This window comes from Calonectris borealis, chromosome 5, assembly GCF_964195595.1.
Source record: "Calonectris borealis chromosome 5, bCalBor7.hap1.2, whole genome shotgun sequence".
NCBI lineage: Eukaryota > Metazoa > Chordata > Aves > Procellariiformes > Procellariidae > Calonectris > Calonectris borealis.
Window position 1 is genome coordinate 5,075,936 of NC_134316.1, and position 5,637 is coordinate 5,081,572.

General features: G+C 45.1%; 1 long non-coding RNA gene across 1 annotated transcript; it reads left to right on the top strand.

Annotated features, from left to right (window-relative positions):
• The first annotated feature begins 756 nt into the window (after positions 1-756).
• On the top strand, positions 757-5,182 carry LOC142082615 (uncharacterized). The gene is made up of 3 exons (XR_012673759.1): positions 757-872; positions 1,613-1,720; positions 3,391-5,182. It is a non-coding gene; the product is annotated as an uncharacterized LOC142082615 (long non-coding RNA).
• Positions 5,183-5,637: the final 455 nt, after the last annotated feature.

The window sequence follows — 5,637 nt, forward strand, 5'->3', positions numbered from 1 at the left end:
GTACAACAATAAGTGCTTTGTGCATTCTTTGTAAGAGTCATTTAATATTGTTCTTCCTTGGAGAAGACAATTCCACGGAGCTGCTACTAGCATTCCTGTATCGGTCTCTTAAACATTTCTGTAGCAGGCATTCCTGCATTGCCTGGATGCTGTAATCTGGTTATGGGACGGGACTAATCACAGGAGACTTCCAAAAACCTGGAAGGGACAAGGAGCAAGTCAGTAAGGAAGATCTATCTGTTTTATTCATTAGTGCTCTCAACAGCTGCCTTCTATTCTAGCACGCCAATGCTTTGCTGCTTGCTTTGAAGTTGGTTAATCTGGTTTGGCTTTACCTTATCTTTTTCAGGAGCCAGTTTGGGAATTAAAAGCTTGTGACTGACAATGTTCTGCTTTCTACTCTCCTGAGCTTTATGCTAAAATTTATAGCTGTAATTGTAGCTTGTCTCAGGTGTAGCTTGCTTCTCCTGGTGCCCTCAGCGCTTGCAGCGTTAAAGCCCTGCCTTTGGAGGAGGTAGAAGAGCAACTGAGAGCAGATCATGTTCCAAGAAAAGAGCAATGTATTATGCACAAGATATCTCTGAATGCAGCACCTTCCAATTACCCCAGGACTCTACGCTTCTGTATCAGCAGCAGAATCTTGTGAAGGTGATTCCTTCTATTTGGTTTAGCTCTGTTTTGGTCTCTGTGCCTTGATTTCCTTCTTGCCAGGGATGTAAGTGGAGTGAGGTGCTGAGGAGGAGCCCAAAGGGGGGTCAGAGTGAGGAGCGGGTGAGCTGCAGCAAGGTCGGCGAGCTCTGTGGGAGCAAAGGACCTGCATGGAGCTGGCAAGGTTCTTGAGAAGCAGCTGCAGCCCAAAAAGCAACTCAGAGGTAGATGCTGGAATGCCTTCAGTCTGACAAGTGTGACCATTGCGCTCTCATACTTATTTGTCCCATAATACTCCATTCTAGACCTGATCAACACTTGTCAGTGTCAGTAGATACTGGATTTATTGGCAGGGAAGGAAAAGAACCACCATGACTACTCACTGAGCAATAGTGCATAATTTGACTTTTAATTGTGAATTATTAAGAGTATCATCATTAGGTTGTGCTGGTGTAAATACGAACAGAATCAGGTCCATTAGATTTCATATTTGGTTCTAACTTGCTCCTGTGTAAATCAGGAGTAACCCTCTTACTGAAGTGAGGTTACAATGATTTGGAATTGGCTCAGAATGTAGCTTAATTTTCCAGATTTACTTCCAGGTGATGGGAAGAAGGGCCGTACCTGCCCATTTACCCCCTAGTGCCATGTGTCCCTCCCCGCATGGGACAATGCAGCCCGGGTGACACAGCGGTAAAGCTGCCTCTTCTTTGTCCCAGCTAAACTGGGGCTCTCTTATTCCCTGAAAAGGACAGTAACGGGGGATTTGGTACTCTTTGCAAACCTTAGTGGACTCTCAGCATTTGTCCTCTAATGCGTGCGCTTTCCATGCTGGCTGGCAGAGAGCAGCGTGAGGTCAGTGCTCAGCGTGCATTGACTTCTGGACCGGGAAAGAAAGTCACTTCTGTCAGATGGAAAAGGGGTAAACTGGCTAAAAAAGAGCCATTTTTTCTGGCTTTTACAGCACTATTATGTGCAATGAAGACACTAACTGCCCCCATGTCACAGAATTGCTGAGAACCAGACCCAGAGAGGATTGCCAAATCCGCCACTGAATGCCAGAGGAAGCACTGTAAGTAAAAGCCATCTGTCTCAACTGAAAGGCTGAATGGTGACTTTAAAACTATACAGTTAACTTCATTTAATTTTCCTATCTGTGCAAAGCACAGAAACTAATTAAACGAAGGCATTCTGTATGTTGTTTGCATAGAAATCCACTTGTCCTGGCCCAGCCATGCTCTTAAGCCTTGTACTGCAGTGTGGGGGACAGCACATCAGTCTATTTTTATTTTTCATTCTGCACTGCATTTAAAATAAGGCCAGAAAAGGGGGGAGCGGGGGGGGGGGCGGGGCTCTAAACATTGCCTGCCACCTTAATTGCAACATAGCAATTAATGGCTAGAGGCTTTCTTGGACAGCTTCTCCATGAATGTCACACACAAATACATCTGACACCTGGGAAGTATTCTTCCGTGCTTTTTGTTAAGTCATCTTTCTGATTTTTGTGCCAAATGGTCTGTCTAAATTGAATTGCATTTAAATGAGGTGAGCGTGCGATGGATCATCTGGCTGCTGCTGTTTCCCTCCAAGTTTTGTGACAAATTGCTCTAACGCAAACACCGTGTCTCATATCTTGAACTTACTGCTGCAATTAAATACTGATCCTTTAAGCTTTATCTGGAAAAAACCAATACAGTAATAGCACTCATGCACGTTTGCACAGAAAAGCAGAGGGGTGTGCATACAGCAGCTGCTAACAGACCTCTATTAATTTAGTTTGCAGGGGTCGCAGTAACATTGAAGACATGAGCAATGACATTAGCATGTCTAAGACCTTCAGTGCAAGTTCTCCAGGAATTAGAGCATATGCTGCGATGCCTCTGCTGCTGTGTCAGCTGAGTCATGCCAGCACTAGGGTTTTACTAGCTTATTGTATAGGGGAGGACAGCTGAATATTATGCAAATACCATGAGCCAAGGAAGGGTGCTGACCAGTCACTGAAATCCCCGCAAAACTTAGTTTTGTCTGAGTGATCAGCGAGATACAATGACTGACACCGGAATGAGTCCGCAGGGTGCACAGCTCGGCGATTAGTCAGTTCTCATTACCTCTTCCTCCAATTAACGGCAAGCAAATCAGTGCTCCTGTGTCAACGAGGACCTCAGGAGAAACGAGACTTCCTCAAAATGCTGCCAGATGTCAGCAGAAGCACTGATCCCCCCCACCTTGACCTTTTCGTACTTTTAACACACATAATTAACTGTTAACACAGTCAAGGTTCTGTCACTCTAGCCCTTCGTCCGTCATCTGCCAATAAACGCAGTTAGCTTAGCCGGGATGAAGGAGTCCCAGCTCTGCCGTCGTGTGCTCCTGCGGTTCATCTCATTTCCATGCTCGTCCCAGCCAACCAGGAATCCAGCCTGAGATCCCTTTTGGGACAGCCTCATCCCTCCATTTGGATCTTCCTCGCTCCTCCTTGCTCTCTTTGCGGTGTCTGTTGTTAATAAGTTTTCCCTTGAATAGGCTATGGCATTAGACTATGGACATCACGCTTTCTGATACCTTAGCTTTTATGCTCAGTGTATAGAAGTGGAACGTGAGTTAATTTTCCCAATATAATCCAAGGTATTCTTATGGAATATTTTTACGTATTTTTGGTGTCTGCAGCCTGTAGAAGAAACTGACTTGTCACAGTGCCCTTCCTTATGAAGGTGTCATTTTTTTCCTCTTTTTTTTCTTCAGTTCACTTATCTGCGACTTCTCAGAAATAATTAAATGCTGTGATTGCCTTGGCCTCCCTTCAATGGGCATTTACCCAACCCATTAATACAAGAGTAGCTCCCTTGAGCTCTGTTTCCACGCAGACCATTTGACAGGGCTCAGGTAGAGTTGCTAAGGTACGCTCAGCGATGCTTTGAGGAAAATGAGGAATGCTGATGGGCATAAGTTTGGGAGGGTCCTAAGTTGGCTGTTTTCTAAAACCCAAATCGTGTTGCTCAGATCCATTAGGTTTTGCCTATTAACATTAAAAATACTCACATTTATCCCCAGGTATTTTTACAGTCCCCTTTGCTCCCAAATTGGCATGGGCAATGCTGCTATCCAAAATAAATGAAGTGTGTGAAGACAGACAGTTTAAAGGCGTTGAGGAATGCAGCTGTGTCAGACCTCTTACATCTCACTCGACTCTCACCTAATTTGTTAATGGGTGTGTTTTTCCCTGTAGGACAATAACGCTTTTCTCTGTGACGTTTTATAAAGGACCTTCTAAACCTCCTTTTGTTCCTTTGAGTAAAATCAGTTGAATTGGCTTTTTCTCCTGCCTTTCTATTTTCCCTAGAGAATCCAAGTTGGTTCTTAACCCTTTCTGTCCTCCAGGACTTACGAACGGTGTGGTAGAAACACTTACATGTCTTACGAGTCTAGACACAGCATGGGCAGATGGTAAGTTCACTAGGGAGAGGCTTGTCACTATCTAAAAAGATTGGATATATAGGCAAAGAGAAGAATATTTGCTCATTTTAGGTATGAGGAGCTAAAATAGCAACTCGCAGAGGGATGTACGATGAGTTTGTGACACCGCCGGGAATTGTCGCTGGATCTCCCGGGGCACCGGCGATCCTTACGCTGTTTGCAGGACGTCTCCTCAGACTCAAGGATTTGCAAACATTTCCAAGTCTCCAGCCACCCTTGGGACGCAGGTGCGTGTCACCGCCAGTGGTAGCAAACTGGGAACCGGAGAACAAAGATCCCCTCCGGTGTGACGCTCATTACACCAGGCAGGCGGCCGCCTCCTTTGTGTAGCCGCAGACAAAATACTTTAATATTAACTTACTCCATGGTGGCATGAACATCTGGGATGGTTCCTGCGCTCTTTGATTTATCCAGACAAGCTATAAGCGTGTTTGCTGCACATTTCCTTAGAAGTTTGTCACAGCCTGACACACGCCGTTCCCGCGATGCCTCGCAGAGCTCAATCAATGTCCTTCCCCGACTGCGGGAGGAAAACATGCTGAGCCAGCCTTGCAGGCTGCTTCGGCGGTGGGATAGCTTCTCCTCGTACTGAAAGAGCCCTTGGAGCAGAAGGTCTGTCTGACTTTCCATTTCTTTTTTTCCCCCATTTTTTTGCTATCCTTCCTGCTACATTTCAGGTGAGTCTGTGCTTAGGAGGGGCGTTGCGTTGGTGTTGCAAACATGTTTTTTTTCAAAGGAAAGTATCTTCATTCCGTAGGTATTGATGAAGGGGAGTATTAATTTAAAACCTGCTATAGATTAATGTAGAACAGCTTAAATAACAACTGGGTGCTATGAATGATAAATTGGAGAAAAGATTTGAACTGTCACTGTGATACCACACGGGGAGTATTTTACAGGAGACAAGGTATTTTCTGTCATTTCTTCATTTGCTTTGCTTAACGATACCCATCCAATCTTAAAAAATCATCTTCTGCTAGGATGCTACCGAGAAAGAGGAAGCATATTTGAAACTTGCTTTGAAACAGTACTCCTAATGTTAATTCAAAGCATGGTTATTATTGCTTTTCTGCCCAGCTTCCCTGTGATCCCTTTAGCTATATCTGATACCGAAGGCTTGAAATCTCCAGATTAGAAATTGAATTCCACCTCTGTGGCCCAGACCTGATGACCCACTGGAGTCACAGCAAATATGTTTTCCTCTACAGCGAGCTTTTCCAGCTAAAGCTGTTGCTTTTCGGTCAAGATGGAACTCTTTTGGAGGAAAAGATAATTAAAGCCTTGCAATACAGGCGTAAGAATGATTAGTGAGTTGAAAATGAGTAGGGATTATTCAGACCGATGGCAGGCCCTGATCTTGCAAGGATTTAGGTGCTTGTTTTATTCTTGCCTGTGTTAGCGCAGAGGACAGTCGGAAAGGCTCTGTCGCGAGCTGACGGGGGATTTAGGGTGGCCGTGACCGTGGCCAGAGGCGATGAGCTGTGCAGTCGGGACGGCTGGGTGAGATGCAGCACC